Here is an 8,816-nt window from a genome sequence, read left to right as displayed (position 1 = left end):
TATCCTTTAACACCCAACTGCATTAAAGAATACCAATCATGCTTAAGCAATGAGGAGGTAGTTTTTAACAACATTCTAAGAGCCGCAAGAAACCCAGTAGAATGTGCATTTGGCCGCCTAAAGGCTAGATGGTCAATTTTGACAAGAAAAATGAATCTGGATGCAGTACCAAAAGTTATTTTAGCTTATTTTGTTCTCCATAATTTTTGTGAGATGCATAATAGAGACATGGATGAGGAGATTGTCCAAAATCAAATAGCTAGGAACATAGATGAAGAAATAGCCCACAAAAACAGCCCAGATCCAGTGTACTCAAGTACCACCAGGGAAGGAGAACTAGTCAGAGACACACTAAATGCAATATGTTAATGCACATTTGCTTTAGTAGTCTTTTTAATATTCTCAAAGCAACAGTTTTTTCTTCAAATACATGTTTATTTCATAAACAAAGAACATTTGTTCCATTCTAACAAGACAATGTAACAAAGAATTACTCAGTAAGAATTCAACATAAAAAATAAAACAAGTACGATGTTTTTAACCAATAAAATGTTAAAAGTCAATATTGATGTTGATGTGGTTGCAAGGGTTCTCCATCGCCTTCTACATGGGGAATATTGAAAGACTGGCCAGACATATCAGGTGGAAATACGTAATTAGAGGTATTAATACCTTGGTGAAACTGCGGCATAAGATTTGTGGACTGCATTCGATCTGATGGGTATGGTGGCCTGATGTGCTGTGACGATTCACATGATTTTTGAATTGAAGAAGCAAGAGCAGTCATTGAAGCACTAATTGCCTTCAAAGACTCTGCAAATAATAAATTGGATTCTTTCAGGGAATTTGATATCTCTTTACGAAATTATTGTTCATCTTTTTATTCTTGCATCAAGATTTTGTCGCGTTGGTAAGCTGATAACTGACGTTCCATGTGCCTACGTTTGTTATCAATCAATGTAGATACCACATTCATTTGCCTCTTATTGCTTCATGCTTTTCCTTCTCACTAAAAGCATTCTTGCATTCTGCTATGGATTCATGATGAGAACTATCAGATATGCGAGAAGATTCTTCAATTTCATCAGACAAAGTTGTATTAAAGTCATTAATTTCCCAACCTTCCTCACCTTCTTTTTCTGCTGATTGTACACCAAATTGCAATGGTTCTGTTGCAGGTGATCCTCCCCATATTTTGACCATTACATCACAAAACTCCATAACCATTTTTCCTGAGCCTGATCTTGCACCTGAGGTAACAGGAGCATTACTGAATTTCTGTCGCAGATGTTTCATTTTTTTGAACTCAAGTATATCCTTGTCGAATTTGGGCTTTGAATTTCTCACATGACCTTGTATAATCCTCCTTATTGTCTTCTTCAGTATATGCAGAAATCTCTGTCGGCCCAAACAATGAACTGTCATATTTGTTGGCCAAAATAATTCTAACTGCTTCATACTGTTTAACTTTGTCTGCATTGAAATCTGAGTTTCTATACTCCATTTGAGACTTGTACTTGAGCAACCCTTCCAGTAAATCCTTAACCATTTCTAACGTCCACTGAAAGCAATTATCTATGTCGATCGTGGCAGATCTTTTAAATTTTTTACTTTTCTTTGCATTATCGTTTATAGAGCTTTCTGCTATTTTGCAAATTTAAACTAAGTGCGCATGCTTCACACAATAGCTTTCAACTCGCTTAACCGGGGCAACTTGGGAAAAAGTGATTACATGAGCAAACGAGACAATTTTCATCCCGGATAACCGAGTTGTCCTGGCTTTCAACAGCCGATATCCCATCAAAGCGAGTTGACTCGTTTCCAATGTAATCACAATTTGGTTTTTAATAGCAATTATTAAAGAGGCCGCAGTATCGGTAAAATTGCCCCACCTCGGCTAACCGGGACAACTCGGTCCATGTAATCGGCCCCTAAAAAACATCAAATTCACAGCAACATTGAAAAATTGGAATTGAATTGTTTCATTGAAAAAAAGTTACAATCACTTTTTTTGAACAAGATGTTTTCATTAGGAGTATTATACCAAAATTTGAAAATTTACTCTATTTATACAAGTCATTTAAATATAAACAAAAGAATTAAAAAAAAACACGAAATGAAGCTACTAATTGCTGCCAACAAAACAACGAATTTGTACAAACTAGATAAGCCAGCATACTACGATCTACTTGAACAAAACATCACAAAATCATACAAGAAATCAAATGCCGACACAATAAAGCCATCCACATCGAAGACAAAAATATCACATCACAACTGGGTATATCTGACAGAGTAGAAGCCACTACCCACAAAAATGCATAACACTCAAAGACCATAAACCAAACTTTATGAATAAACCAACCTGCCGACTTATCAACCCAACAAAATCCAAAATTGGTAAAATTAGCAAGAAAATACTGGACAGAATTAACAGCAACATCATAAAAACAACCTCATTCAACCATTGAAAAAATTTATCATCTGTGATCCAGTGGTTCAAATCTATGAAACACAAAAAAAACCTCACGTTCATATCTGTCGACATCGTAGACTTCTATCCATCCATTAACCAAGACCTACTAAACAAAGCACTGGATTTTGCTACAACCTACGACAACATCACAAACGCCGAAAAAAACATCATTATACACGCTAAGAATTCATTCCTTATACACAACCAACAACCCTGGCAAAAGAAATATAACTCAACATTCGACGTCACAATGGGTAGCTTCGACGGAGCTGAGACATGCGAAGTTGTAGGATGCCACCTTCTTTCTCAACTACAACACATCAAACAGACATGGGACTTTATCGAGACGATGGACTTGCCATTTCAAACACCACACCAAGAGAAACAGAGAACATGAAAAAGGAGATATGCCGCAACTTCAACAACAATGGACTACGCATAACTATCGAAGCAAACAAGAAAATCATCGACTTCCTTGACATCACCTTCAATCTTTAAAATTTTTCATATTGACCTTACACAAAACCCAACACTTCTCTGCAATACGTCCACAGCGAAAGCAACCATCTACCAACCATAACGAAGAACATACCGGCCACCATCAACAAACGTCTATCAACCTTATCATCCGACAAAGCATCATTTGACCTAATAACTGCTCCATACTAAAAAGCACTCGACGAAAACGGATACCGATACACACTAAAATTCGACTCAGACGCTACAACCAAACGGAAAACCAGACTTCTACAAAATCTACTTTGCTTCAACCCTCCATTTAGCAAAAACGTCTTCACGAACATTGGCCACAAATTCCTTTCATTAATCGACACACTTCCCCTTAGACCATAAACTTAGGAAAATATTCATCCGTAACACCATCAAACTCAGCTACAGCTGCATGAGCAATATTGAACAAATAATCAACAATCATAACAAACATATACTGAGAACATCAGACAAAACAAATTAGAAAATGAATCAACAAATATGGCTGAAGGTTTAAAGTCTACTCTATCATCTCTCGATTGGACTATTCTAAACAAAGCTCTTGAAAAAACACCAAGAAAAACTTGCATAAAACTATGCTCACACGCTGAACTAAACTTAAGCCTGGTTTCCATTAAATCGTAGGAGTCGTAAATATCGCGTCGCATACGTCGCTACGACTTCTGCGACTTAATGGAAACTTGATTCAAAGCGATTAAGACGACAATTGCAATAAAGTCGTAAGGATAGGTTTGTGGCGATTTTTGCGATGACGATTGCGACTGTTGATGCAAAATCATTTTAATGGAACGTCCCTGCGATAATTTAAGAGCAACGCAGCATAGCAGAAAGGTGATTGCTAGATAGTATACTTCAAAATAAGATTTCCGCTGGGAGACTGGTGCGAGTTTTGCAATATCTTCGGAAAAAAGAAACGAGAGCATCACGAATAACGAACAAAGATAGAGCGATAAACCCTGGGTAAACCTATTATCAATGAGAATAGTTTAGTGTAGGAGTTTTATTGTGATGAAGTTGTTGGTATTTGATTGAAGCAGTATGCTAGAAATTCATTCTCCTCAAGGTAAGAATCGCAAAAAATATATAAATGTATTGAATAATTATACTATTTTACTCATATAATTGAAGCAAATTATCAAGATATACCATAAAATACATCCAGGAATATTCACTCATTAATATATATGTACATATATATACGACTATGAGATACAAACATATGAGACGGCGAGATATACAAAGATATATGTCGAATTCAGGTAAATCTTTAACAAACGAAATTTTACACGGGTTGAGCCGGTTGACACATCAACAGCCTTATTAGGTAGCAATATTAGTCTACTACAAATTTATTTACATTAAATCAGTTTATGATTAGCATGATATGGCATTTGAGAACAGTACCTATCAGGTTATTAATTAAGACCAGACACTATATTTTTCTCTGATGGCTGATGCAACACTTTGTCTGTTTCCCACCCTGATTATCATCACTGCAACATGTGAAGAGAGAAACATAACCTGTGTATAGCAATATACTTATCCATAATTTTAACCATAATTGTGCAATGTCCCATAATCCAAATGTGCTTTTCTATGGCCTTTCATTATGTCTCATGCATGATTATTTTTATATATATAGTGGTGGATCTAGGAAAATACATTGAAACAGTCCATCAATTGGTTTCATTTAACCTTGAAAAATTCCTAAACAAAGCCATTGTTATAAAGGTACTTGAATTGAAAAATATTGCCCATAACTTATTTTTCCTTACCCTAGATCCACTACTGATTTTATAAAAATGTACATCATGAACAGTCCTTCAGCATTTTATCATTGTTGACCTTTCCAGAATATGACAAGGCTCTTTGTTTACTTCATGTGGGAACATTGTGAGCTGTTTTCTTTCCAGACACTGTTTTAGATGTTGATGCATCTGGCTCTGTTGGAAAATGACTGCTCCAGGATAAATTCCATTAGCAAGAGAAACTGCATTAGCTATGGCAAAAAGACCACAATCTACAAATCCTGCTTGCTTTTGACAGCACCTGAGTTTTACTAGCAGTAGACCTCCTTTTGCTATACTCTTGTATAAGTATACCAATTGCATGGTGAGTGGATGTGTCATCCCAGGATACAGAGAGTCGTAGACTATCACTGATTGTCCATTTGACTGAGATACTAGCCAATGACCTGGAAGATTATGAAGCTGGATTATGTTAGTCATTGAACTGTTTATATTTGGTAAACCTTCCCCACTAAGTTGGTTTGATACTATCAGTGTATCCATTAGGCCACATGCTTCTGGGAATTGGTTTTTAAGAAGAATTTGTGCTGCATTGATGTGTTTGTCGTTCATTAGATCTCCTGAACTAAGTATGTTTTTATCAACCAGAGATAAATTTATATTTGAAACATGTAGCCAAGGCTGTGGTCTTGAAAGATTTTCAAAGCCGTTTATTAGGCGAGCTGAGGTCAATTACATTAGGTCCCGTTGAACACCTCTTCACAGCCTTACCAGAAGGTATTGGTATATGTACTTTATAATTTTTTCATTATTTCTGCACGTCTTCCAACTCGACCAGTGTATGGGTGCTTAGGACGCCCATAGGATCTAATATTAATTGACTTAACTCTTGTTTGCTTCTTTTGACTATTTTTGATTTTGTCATTTTTTTTAGATTCTTGTTTTGGTAGTGAATCTTGAAGAATTATTCCTGCTTCCTGTGGTGCAGAGTTTCGTGCTTCTTCTAGCAATGTATTAAGACCATTGGTAAGAGACAATAGTTGTTGTTTGTCATCTATAAGAAATGTCAAGCTGGATAGTTCTTTCATTAGATTTCTACATTTGAGACGTAGAGCATTTTTACCATATGTCTTTTTCGGTGGAAGAGGAGCAAAATCATCAGCATCATTTGGCACAAGCGATTCATTCTTAATGTGTTGAGGTGAATTCTGCTGCTCTTTTACTAGGAATATTTTCGAGCGAGTTATCTGCTGGAACTATGGTGTTATCTAGATGAAAAGTGGATTTTCTCGATAAAGTGGGCTGAGTCTATCCCATTTCCACTCTGGAAAAGCTCTTATGCAAGCACAGAAGTGTTTGCACAAAAGTTTGTTGTGTCTCCAGTCTACGCAGGTGCAGTTTGGAAGCGTTTGTTCATCACCAAAAAGTACGATATGGTGCTCCTTCCCTGTTGAACTTTTTACTTCAAAGACCCCTGGGGACACCATGTGGACCATGTCTTTGCTAATGTCACTATCCCAACGCTTCATAATATGAGACACCATTCTGGCAGGTCTGTTGTGCAGAAATTTTGGAAGTTCCTCATTATAAGCACGGTAACCTTCGTGACATTTAACATTTAGCTCAGCATATCTAAAATTGTAAAGGAAAACGTCACTCACGAATATTATTACATCTTATTAGAATCCAAAGATGACTAAAGTCTACAGTAAGTGCCGCTGTAGTTAGCCTAATCACACCTTTCAATAATTTGTTAATTAAGCAGTTGTTTTTTCAAAAGAAGGGGCCTGTGTCACACAACAAAAACCCTACGAAATGAATTTTTCCTTCAAAACTGGTATTTTTTCGTTATAAAAACATAGAATCATTATAGTATTGTGAAGTATTAAAAATTTAACTTTTCGAAGGTATTTGGGAGAAACCGATCAACAAGTGCTGTCAGCATATCACTTAAGGAGCACCCTTTATTCCCATGGAGGTACTCATATTTGAATGCCTTATTCTGTCTTTCAATGCCATTGTTCGTGTTCACTGCACAAATGAAATCTCCTGTCCGATACGCTTGACACCATCTCTGTAAGAAAACGATCAATACAGTATATTTTGCATGTTCTGCTAGTACATAGTATTTTATTTGAGATTATGAAATAATACAACGATATAAGCCCTGGAGATTTGGTTTTACAAAATTGCCTAGTAAAATTTTATAATTTTATAAAAGGGTCTCCTTCGAAAATAGCAAAATTAATTTAGACTATTTCATGAATAGTACATCGCTTTTCTATCAACGTTGATTCCATCGCTATATTTAGTTTACTACCTTAATGTTTGGCAGCCACTTTCCACCAAACCAGTTTCTCATTTTGAGATTTTCTTTCCAAAATATGCTTTCTGTCAGGGCGTTCATTGACTTTTGACATTGTTCAGACGTAGCAGCATGTGCAATATTGCGTAGTAGATTTAGAATTTCCTGTTTATTCTGAAAAACACCATTATCTATTTTTGACGTCCACTCCTGCCACGATTTCTCTCGATGAAAATCACAAAGAAGTACTTCCGCATCTATTTTACATGAAAATGTTTTATATGTAATGAAATAACTACTTTTCTCTAACGACACCAACTATGTTTATTTTAGCATTTTTCAATGTTCGATTTTTAACTTTTTGGTCTGCATGCGATTAGAATTATGGCAAAAAATGCGACAATATATTCATACACGTATAAAGTTTATCGGGGGGAATTCCGTAAATGTTTAAAGCGTTATCGTGGAGCTTTAAAACCACGATGCAAATCTGTTGTACGTTTGCATACCTGGAAAGGTTGTTTCGAGTGCTTGAATTTCTTCTTCGGCGAAATCTACCATAAAACGAGAAGGCTTCCATATATCAGCATTCCACTCCTTAAACACCATCAACGCTTCCTGTATACATTTGATGTTTTCGAACTGTATGATAAATGATCCAACAACTTGGTAACATACATTTGTTCTCACACACAAGAAATAAAGTGGGAGATCATACTTCGTTGTTCTATAGGTGGCATCGAGTAAGCACATTTGATTGCCATACTTTCCTAGGAGGTGTTTCTGATATTTCGTTTGATGACAGAAAATTAAAGTGCTTGTGTCCATCTCTAACGATTCCTCTGTATCTTCGTTTGAGATGGTGTTATCATTGTTCTCTGTTGACTCCTCTGCACATGGTTTGCCGGAGTGAGGACAAAACAGAAAGAAATCTTGTGGATTTTCAAACTTCCATTTTTTAATAAGCTCTTCCAAGTTCTTTTGATCATTGGAAGAAAAATGGTTCGGCTTTCCTTTGTAAAGATGGTTATAGATATCCTTGTTCGTAGGATAAAATCGCCTGCTAAGTTTATCTGGAAGTTTACACCCCTTGAATAGTTCACCATTTACAAATAACTCAAGATATCTACGTGCTTCGCATACTGAGTGAACACCGTCGCGGGCCAGCTCTGCTAGCTTCTCCACTATCACTGGATCCAATGGTTCTCTTATACCAGCTGCCTGCAAGGTGTAAAACTTTTACAAAAATTTTTAGCTATAGCTAATCTCTTTTTAAACAAATTTTACCATTCCAGTTATGTGATTTTTGTGTTCTGAAGGGCGAGGAAACTTCACGACATAGTGCATCTCGATGTCGCTGCTCTTAATTGTGCCAGTTTTCATTGTCTCATGTAATTGCTTTGCTGTTCTTCTTCTGAAGAAGATACTGTCCTTGTCCAACTAAAGAGTAAAACATTGTAATGTCCTTTTACGCACAAGTTTTTATAATTATATATTATTTTGTCTTCATTTTATAGTGTTTAACAAACCTTCATTCTAGGGAATTTTGCAATTTGCGTTATATAGATTAAAGCTGGGCATTGTTTCTTCTTTGTCGTTTGAGCAAACAATCTTCGCGTAGAATTGTAGCAGTGGTCTGTAACCTAAAAATGTATAAATTTAACATTCTTTATAAATACAAGGAAGACGTAAAATATTGTATAGTTGGCTGCATTTTATTAGCGCAGATTATACATTGTGCAGGAATACACAAGGTGAAAAAGGCAACGAGATGTCT

General features: G+C 36.1%; 1 long non-coding RNA gene across 3 annotated transcripts; it reads left to right on the top strand.

Annotated features, from left to right (window-relative positions):
• The first annotated feature begins 3,696 nt into the window (after positions 1–3,696).
• LOC124457768 lies at positions 3,697–6,568 on the top strand. Of its 3 annotated transcripts, none has more exons than XR_006952784.1 (4): positions 3,697–4,049; positions 5,669–5,760; positions 5,961–6,329; positions 6,418–6,568. It is a non-coding gene; the product is annotated as an uncharacterized LOC124457768 (long non-coding RNA). The 3 variants fall into 3 exon arrangements; XR_006952783.1 differs by lacking the exon at positions 3,697–4,049 and adding an exon at positions 5,348–5,363; XR_006952782.1 differs by lacking the exon at positions 3,697–4,049 and adding an exon at positions 5,443–5,511.
• Positions 6,569–8,816: the final 2,248 nt, after the last annotated feature.

This window comes from Xenia sp. Carnegie-2017, unplaced genomic scaffold (genome assembly GCF_021976095.1).
Source record: "Xenia sp. Carnegie-2017 unplaced genomic scaffold, XeniaSp_v1 HiC_scaffold_6, whole genome shotgun sequence".
Lineage (NCBI taxonomy): Eukaryota > Metazoa > Cnidaria > Anthozoa > Malacalcyonacea > Xeniidae > Xenia > Xenia sp. Carnegie-2017.
Note: the sequence above shows the minus strand (reverse complement) of the source record. Positions and strands in the feature narration are given on the sequence as shown.